The sequence below is a fragment of the Salmo salar genome, chromosome ssa18 (assembly GCF_905237065.1).
Source record: "Salmo salar chromosome ssa18, Ssal_v3.1, whole genome shotgun sequence".
In the NCBI taxonomy this organism is placed as follows: Eukaryota; Metazoa; Chordata; class Actinopteri; order Salmoniformes; family Salmonidae; genus Salmo; species Salmo salar.
Window position 1 is genome coordinate 11,787,730 of NC_059459.1, and position 9,398 is coordinate 11,797,127.

Below are 9,398 nucleotides of genomic sequence, written 5' to 3' on the forward strand. Positions count from 1 at the left end.
CCGTCTACCTGGGGCAAGGTAACAGCTCTCTTCCCAGAATGATCCATTACCATGAGGCACTGGTGGTAGACCAGCACAGCTTGGGAAAACGTAGTCTCCCAAGACAGAAGCGGTATTCTTGGAATCCATATTCTTGGAGTTTTCCGAATCCGTTCTTCATGGATTATGAAAAAACTCTGGAGCTGGAGCTCAAGGCTACACTCTTAGGGGAAAAAAAGTCTCTATCTAGAACCTAAATGAGTTCTTCGGATGAACCATTTGAAGAGGATTCTACCTGGAACCAAAAAGGGTCATCCTATTGGGACAGCTCTGTTTTTTTCTTAATTTCTTTAAGAGTGTAAGGAAACCACATACCGTAGACCCTGGTGTTAATGATCCAAAACACAATTTTGATTCTATTACCTGCACTATGGCACATTTCAAGGTCATGTCCCCTGAACAGCTGTTTGTCTGTCACACGACATTTCCTCTGTACTTTAGAACTATCCATGTTCTGAGATGATACAATCACCTCTCACATGGTTGATTTTTCGATAGAGAACTCAGGAACTTAACAGTAACCAGAAATGGTAATCAAATACTGTATATCTCAGGAGATCCTCACACTAAATCTACACCACTTCACTCATCTCAACGCACATTGACTCTGTACCGGTACCCACTGTATATAGCCCCGCTATTGTTATTTACTGCTGCTCTTTAATTATTTGTTATTCTTATCTCTTACTTTTTTGGGGGTATTTTCTTAAAACTGCATTGTTGGTTAAGGGCTTGTAAGTAAGCATTTCACTGTAAGGTCTACACCTGTTGTATTGCATGTGACAAATACAATTTGATTTGATTTGATTCACTGACAATCAACATCAAGACTCAATCGGTATGCAAGGGGACGTTTTTCTATTAGAAAACACAACAAAAAAAGCCATACTGTGTAATCTCACGCTGGAAGGCATCTCTGTAGAATGCTAATTAACATTTTTAAGGTGAGGCTAGAGAAAGCACACTCTTGTTACTCTTGTGTGGTGTGTGGGTTCTATGAGTAGTTTTTAGTTTGGCAGATCAATTGTATGCTATAATCAAATCACTGGTGTGGAGTAAATTTACTTAGTAGTAGAGTTTTTCCTGGTCAGGTCAAGTGGTCAGGGACACTCCTGTACTGAAGGATAAGGTAGCCTATGAAAACAGTTCAGAGGTAAGAGGCACATCCCTACACCTCTATGCTCTATCTAGTAAGGCAGAGGAGTGTTGCGCCGTCGTGGACGGGCATGCCTTATTCAAACTGCTCTAACTATGCTCAACAAAGTTTCCGTTGTCAGATGAAATTAGTAGCATACAGGTTCTTATTGAGAGCTTACGTTCAGACAGTTTGAACGTCCTTGGTAAAGGCCATTATTTGACGGGTAATGAGGTTTGGGTATTGTGTCTATAGTTATAGTTTTGATTATAATTGGTGACATTCAATCAAACAGAGTCCCTGAGGTGTGCTTAGTGTTTCGTCCATAGGGAGTTGTCTGGGTTTCCAGACACAGCTCAGACAGGGACAGTTTAATGAGGGCAGAACTCTGGGTACCTTACACACCATTAACATTGCCACTGTGGCATTTAACATAGAGTTTGATGGGGATGGGTGTGTATGTGTGTCAACATCCATGAGATTTCTTGAGTGTCCTGCTCAAAAGTCTTGCGAAGTGTGTGTTTGTGGACAGTGGAGTGGGTGTGTGTAACAATATGAGTGCCAGACTGTCTGATAAACATAGAGCATCCTGGTAATTGCTCGGGCTTTGGACAGGTATGGTTTGAGGAGTGATAATTGGGCAGATGAGAGTGAATGGTGTGTGTATGTGCAAATGTTTGTGTGTGTTTGTGTGAAAACACCTCTCCTATACCATGGCCATGAGGTGTGTCTGTGTGTGTGCATGTGCGTGTTCTTGCGCGTGTGTGCTCGTGTGTGACGTGCAGTCAGGGTAGGCAGGCTAGCAAGTGCTTGCCTGTTGATGTTGACCAGGAGCACATTGCATCAAGTCCTTCCAAGCTCAGACAAAATACAATTATATGTTTTTTTGTCATTCATCCAATGTTTTTTCTGAATTATTCAGGCGGTTTTTATGCTCAAAATGTAAAATGTGCTAAATCTGCCTCAAAACCACAGGAAAGGTGTTAGGGTATTCATGCCTTTCATTTCATCCATTCAAAGCCATTAAAATCCTTGACGCACAGCCTTTTCTGACTCCAGTCATTTTTAATGGACAGAGTCAGCAAATGCGTCACTGCTTTGCCCAGCTTTAAGTAGCTTCATTCGAGCCAATTTCATATTTAGCGCATGCGTATTGCCTAATTATGTTTTGTAGGTATTGGCCTGTGGTACTGTTCACATTTAGGCATTTCTGCCTAATTTGGTGCTCACATCCCTCCCTTGAACTGAACAAAGCTAGCAAAACAACCTGTTACCTGACAAATGGACAGTATTGCACAAAGTTGGAATACCTTAACGCACCGTTTGGAACGTCAGTGGAAGAAATTCAACAGGGCCGGGTTAATGCAGAAGCTTACAAAAAATGTAAATAAAATTAAGCTCTCAATGTTCAAAATGCGCCAGAGAGCATTATTTAACCACAGAGGATCAATAGTTTCAACCAAAAAATAACTGTGGATTAAGTTTTATCACAAGCACATCCAGGTAACTGACAAAACAAAGGAAACACTAACATAAAGTGTCTTAATAGGGTGTTGGACCAGCACAAGCTGCCAGAACAGCTTCAATACGCCTTGGCATAGATTCTACAAGTGGACCTAAACCATTCCAGGAAAATGCACCCCACACACCATAACGTATACTTTGTATCCCTAATTTACTCAAGTGTTTCCATTATTTTGGCAGTTTACAGGTATGCCTACAGTCGAGAAGGAGGCAATTTGGGCAGCATTCGGGCCAAATATAGAACAGCTTGTTGCGTTGTGGCCAGAGACATACAATCCATTGAAGGGTTTTAGAACCTCACACATTTCAGCAAATAAACGACTGTTTCAAATAAACGACGGGTCTAAAATTGAATTGTTTATAAGGTTCATGGTTCTGAAGTGCGAAATCCTCTGTCACCAAGCTATGTCTTTGCAAGTCTGATCTGTAATGGATTTGTTATGAAAGTATTTTTCGGGTGACAGCACCCATCTTTCTCATGTCACTCAATCAAGTGTGCCATGCTCTAAAAATAACTCAGTGTTAGTGTTTCTTTTCTTTTGCTCTGGCTAGTCTGTAAAGAAAAGGGGCGGGCCTACGTTGATCCTGTTGCTCTGATTGGATAGAGCAATGATGTATTTCTCATTTCAAGAGATCACTTATCCCTTTGCGTGTTTCGGTCTGTCTGGCAATTTAGATTGTTGCTGCCCTCTGATTGCCTGCTACTATGATAAATCAAATGGCTAGCAACCTATCAATGTGCATAATAAGCCGAGCTAACGTAGGGGAAAAGGAAGAGAAAAATGAACGTCTGCTCGCTGCAAGATTTGAGTAGACCTACGCTACACACACAAACGCAGTCACAGACCTGCTCCTGATCTGTAGCTTTTATGGTGTATATGGTCTACTTACTTAGGCATATTAAACACTTATTTTCAACATTTTATTGAGTATCTGTGTGCATTAAGGAAATAGACACCTGGCTCATATAGAAGCCTGTGTCTAATAAGCGGCAGCTGTGTTCAGTGATTGAAGTAAATAAACGCCTGGGTTATTACTTGAAGTATTTATGGTCGTCAAAAGTTCAGTATTTGGTGCCATATGCCAATGATCACATCAAGCGTGTGACTCTACAAACTTGTTGGATGCATTTGCAATTCGTTTTGTTTGTGTTTCATGATTATTTTATGCCCAATAGAAATGAATGGTAAATAATGTATTGTGTAATTTTGGAGTCACTTTTAATATAAGAATAGAATACTTTCTAAACACTTCTACATTAATGTGGATGCTACCATAATTACGGAAAAAAAACTGAATGAATCGTGAAAAATGATGAATGAGAAAGTTACTGAGTGTTAAAAATCATTACCAATAACAGGGGAGGTTAGCATGTCTTGGGGGTATGACGTGGATAATGGACATGGGGTTCTGATGTGACGTCTACAACGCTGTCACCGAGAGGGAAGGACAGACGAATGGACTTCATTTAGGTAGGCCTAAATGCATTTTCCTTTGCATTTGCGGGTTAGGCTACTGTTGAATCTTGAGAATACACAACTTCCCATAAGTGTATCGATACCCCAACCAGAAGCCATGGATTGCAGGCAACATCCGCACTGAGCTAAATTGTAGAGCTGCCGCTTTCAAGGAGCGGGACTCTCACCTGGAAGCCTATAAGAAATCCCGCTATGCACTCCGACGAACCATCAAACAGGCAAAGCGTCAATACAAGATTGAATCGTACTAAACCGTCTCCGACGCTCGTCGGATGGGGCAGGGCTTGCAAACTATTACAGACTACAAAGGGAAGCACAACCACAAGCTGCCCAGTGACACGAGACTACCAGACAAGCTAAATTATTTCTATGCTCACTTCGAGGCAAGTAACACTGAAGCATGCATGAGAGCATCAGCTGTTCCGGGCCGACTGTGGGATCACGCTCTCTGTAGCCGATGTGAGTAAGACCTTTATACAGGTCAACATTCACAAGGCCGCAGGGCCAGACGGATTACCAAGACGTGTACTCCGAGCATGCGCTGAGCAACTGTCAAGGGTCTTCAGACATTTTCAACCTCTCCCTGTCTGAGTCTGTAATTACAACATGTTTCAAGCAGACCACCATAGTCCCTGTGTGCAAGAACACTAAGGTAACTTGCCTAAATGACTACTGACCCATAGCACTCACGTCTGTAGCCATGAAGTGCTTTGAAAGGCTGGTCATGGCTCACATCAACACCATTATCCCAGAAACCCTAGACCCACTCCAATTTCCATATGGCCCCAACAGATCCACAGATGATGTAATCTCTATTGCACTCAACACTGCCCTTTCCCACCTGGACAAAAGGAACACCTTTGTGAGAATGTTATTCATTGACTACAGCTCATTCCCTCCTGTACTCCCTGTTCACTCACGACTGCATGGCCAGGCACGACTCCAACACCATCATTAAGTTTGCAGACGACACAACAGTGGTAGGCCTGATCACCGACAACGATGAGACAGCCTATAGGGAGGAGGTCAGAGACCTGGCCAGGTGGTGCCAGAATAACAACCTATCCCTCAACGTAACCAAGACTAAGGAGATGATTGTTGACTACAGGAAAAGGAGCACCGAGCATGCCCCATTCTCATCGACGGGGCTGTAGTGGAGCAGGTTGAGAGCTTCAAGTTCCTCGGTGTCCACATCAACAACAAACTAGAATGGTCCAAACACACCAAGACAGTCGTGAAGAGGGCACGACAAAGCCTTTTCCCCCTGAGGAAACTAAAAAGATTTGGCATGGGTCCTGAGATACTCAAAGTGTTCTACAGCTGCAACATCGAGAGCATCCTGACTGGTTGCATCACTGCCTGGTACTGCAATTGCTCGGCCTCTGACTGCAAGGCACTACAGAGGGTAGTGCGTACGGCCCAGTACATCACTGGGGCTAAGCTGCCTGCCATCCAGGACCTCTACACCAGGCGGTGTCAGAGGAAGGCCCTAAAAGACCCCAGCCACCCCAGTCATAGACTGTTCTCTCTACTACCGCATGGCAAGCGGTACCGGAGTGCCAAGTCTAGGACAAAAAGCTTCTCAACAGTTTTTACCTCCAAGCCATAAGACTCCTGAACAGGTAATCAAATGGCTACCCGGACTGTTTGCATTGTGTGCCCCCCCCCCAACCCCTCTTTTTACGCTGCTGCTACTTTCTGTTTATCATATATGCATAGTCACTTTAACTATACATTCATGTACATACTACATCAATTGGGCCGACCAACCAGTGCTCCCGCACACTGGCTAACCGGGCTATCTGCATTGTGTCCCGCCACCCACCAACCGCAGCCAACCCCTCTTTTACGCCATTGCTACTCTCTGTTCATTATATATGCATAGTCAGTTTAACCATATCTACATGTACATACTACCTCAATCAGCCTGATTAACCGGTGTCTGTATGTAGCCTCGCTACTTTTATAGCCTCGCTACTGTATATAGCCTAGTCTTTTTACTGTTGTTTTATTTCTTTACTTACCTATTGTTCACCTAATACCTTTCTTGCACTATTGGTTAGAGCCTGTAAGTAAGCATTTCACTGTAAGGTCTACACCTGTTGTATTCGGCGCACGTGACAAATAAACTTTGATTTGATATGCATTGTCACTTTAACTCTACCTACATGTACATATTACCTCAATTACCTCGACTAACCCGTACCCCCGCACATTGACTCCGTACCGGTATCCCCTGTATATAGCCTCACTATTGTTATTTTACTGCTGCTGTTGAATTATTTGCTATTTTTATTTTCTATTTTTTACTTATGTATTTTTTTTCGTAAAACTTCGTAAAGCATTGTTGGTTAAGGGCTTGTAAGTAAGCATTTCACTGTAAGGTTAAAATACCTGTTGTATTTGGCACATGTGACAAATACAATTTAATTTGATTTGAAATGCATTTGATTTGTTAAGCTAGAATGTAATTTTCAAATCAAACTTTATTAGTCACTTGCGCCTAATACAAGTGTAGACCTTACCGTGAAATGCTTACTTACAAGCCCTTAACCAACAGCGCAGTTCAAGAAGAGTTAAGAAAATATTTACAAAATACATTAAAGTAAACAATAATTACAAGTAACACAATAAAATAACAATAACGAGGCTATATACAGTGGGTACCGGTACCGAGTCAGTGTGCCGGGCTACAGGTTAGTCGAGGTAATGACACTTTTGTTGACGTTTTGAACTGCATTTTTCAGTCATTTTGATTGTTGATATGGACATTTTGTTAGAAACGTATTCATTATGTGTGTGTAATAATAATATTATTATATGTGTGAACTTAGATTTTTGGTTGATTGTGATGTGAATCCAACATATAAATTGCTAAAGGTCCCAAGTAAAAATAGCATTTGAATGACCAAAACATCACCCAAAATATTTTTACACTGTTCAAATACTCTGAATTTAAGAAATTGTGTCTTTCATCAAATCTCTAACTATCAGGAAGTCTGAAAGAACAGGCTGAGTTGGTGGGGAGCTTACAGTCATGAGCTCGCCTTGACTGACAGGTCTTTGAAACACCCTTGTGGTCGTTGCCAGGTAATAAGGTAAACAATGGGCCACATATCATTCCGAGCCTAAATAGTATACTTCAACACATTTTCACAGCAAAATGCTCTCATGGTCAACAGAGCTGATCAGAGACTATTGGGTATCAGACAAACTGCAGCAATACACAATTGCATTTCTTTTGTTTTGTAACTATACTGAACAAAAATAGAAACGCAACATGCAACAATTTCAAAGATTTTACTGAGTTACAGTTCCTATAAGGAAATCAGTCAATTGAAATAAATGAATTAGGCCCTAATCTATGGATTTCACATGACTGGGCAGGGGCGCAGCCATGGGTGGGCCTGGGAGGTCATAGGCCCACCCATTTGGGAGCAAGGCTCACCCACTGGGGAGCCAGGCCCAGCCAATCAGAATTAGTTTTTCCCCACAAAAGGGCTTTACTACAGACAGAAATACTCCTCACTTCCATCAGCTTCTGGGTGTCTGGTCTCAGACGATCCCGTAGGTGAAGAAGCTCGGATGTGGAGGTCCTGGGCTGGCGTTGTTACACGAGGTCTGCGGTTGTGAGGCCGGTTGGATGTACTGCCAAATTCTCTAAAACGTCATTGGAGGCACCTTATGGTAGAGAAATTAACATTACATTCTCTGTCAACAGCTCTGGTGGACATTCCTGCAGTCAGCATGCCAATTGCACGCTCCCTCAAAACTTCAGACATTTTTGGCATTGTGTTGTGTGACAAAACCGCACATTTTAGAGTGGTCTTTTATTGTCCCCGGCACAAGGTGTACCTCTGTAATGATCATGCTGTTTAATCAGATTCTTGATATGCCACACCTGTCAGGTGGATGGATTATTTTGGCAAAGTAGAAATGCTCACTAACAGGGATGTAAAAAAATTTGTGCACAAAATTTCTGAGAAATAAGATTATTGTGCGTATGGAACATTTCTGGGATCTTTTATTTCACCTCATGAAATATAGGACCAACACTTTACATGTTGTGTTTATATTTTTGTTCAGTATAATTACAGAATACAGTTCACTGATACCCTTCACAAGAATTAGTAAAGCCCGAGTCACTTTAGAAGCTCAGATAAGGGAATGTACATGAAAACAGCATACAATAAGTGTACTGGACAATTTATTGGTGCTTCCGCATTAGCATTATAAATGACAATATGTTCAGAATGGTATGTATTGATCAGACATTTATTTGATCATTTACAATAGACCAGCATAGCCAAAATACTGATCAACATCAACTCATGAGAGTAAAGGTGAGAAATAATAGTGACATTTGATAGAAAAAAATATTAGAGCCACGGCCGCCCTACAGTGTGCAGGACTCCATTGATTTGTACAATTTGTAACACTCATCTCCCGTCCGAATGCTTGAAAAAAAAAACCACAAAGTAACAAATTGTGATATATCATGTAAAAGTTGAATTATTTAGGCTTTAGGAACCAACTAAAGAGATTGATGGAAAGGGAAGTGGGAGAGGAAGGGGACCGATGTACCCCGCTTCAGTCACCCACTTGGCTTCAGTCATCCCCAAGATCGAAGCGGGAGACAAATCAAGCTATGGCCTCCTCCTTGTCAGGCCTCTCACACTGGGCAGACAGGGGCCCTGGGATGAACAGCTCGCACAGCTTCCCCACATACAGCGCTGGATCAAGGGTGAGGAAATCCAAGGAGTATGTATGACATGTGTATGAAAAGGGAAATGTTTGTTAAATGAGTAGTGAATTTGATTTCATTTTATTTTTCTGTTCTTAGTTATGATGCTCTCAATTCATTTTGCAGTGATCTACTCATTCTACAGTGTGTTTTATAGCATTTTTGAAGTACTGAATTTGCAATATGCAATATTTGGTTGTACACTTTTTGATGAAACGTTTCAGTGTTTGTATTTGGAATGTGATTTCCTGAAATGCTCAATTGATTTGAAATGAAAACTATGACTTGGGTCTGTCTTCACAGGCTTCACAGCCTATCCTACTTCTTTGCCTTGGGAAAGCTGATTTTTCTATTACAGTATTCCTGCTGCCGGTGGTTGCCTGGGAAGCTGTGCAGACAGAGTAGATGTTACATTTTCTAAAATGTCCATCATTACAGCTTGATGATAGTGGGAAGACAAAAGGAGATGGAGAGTGAA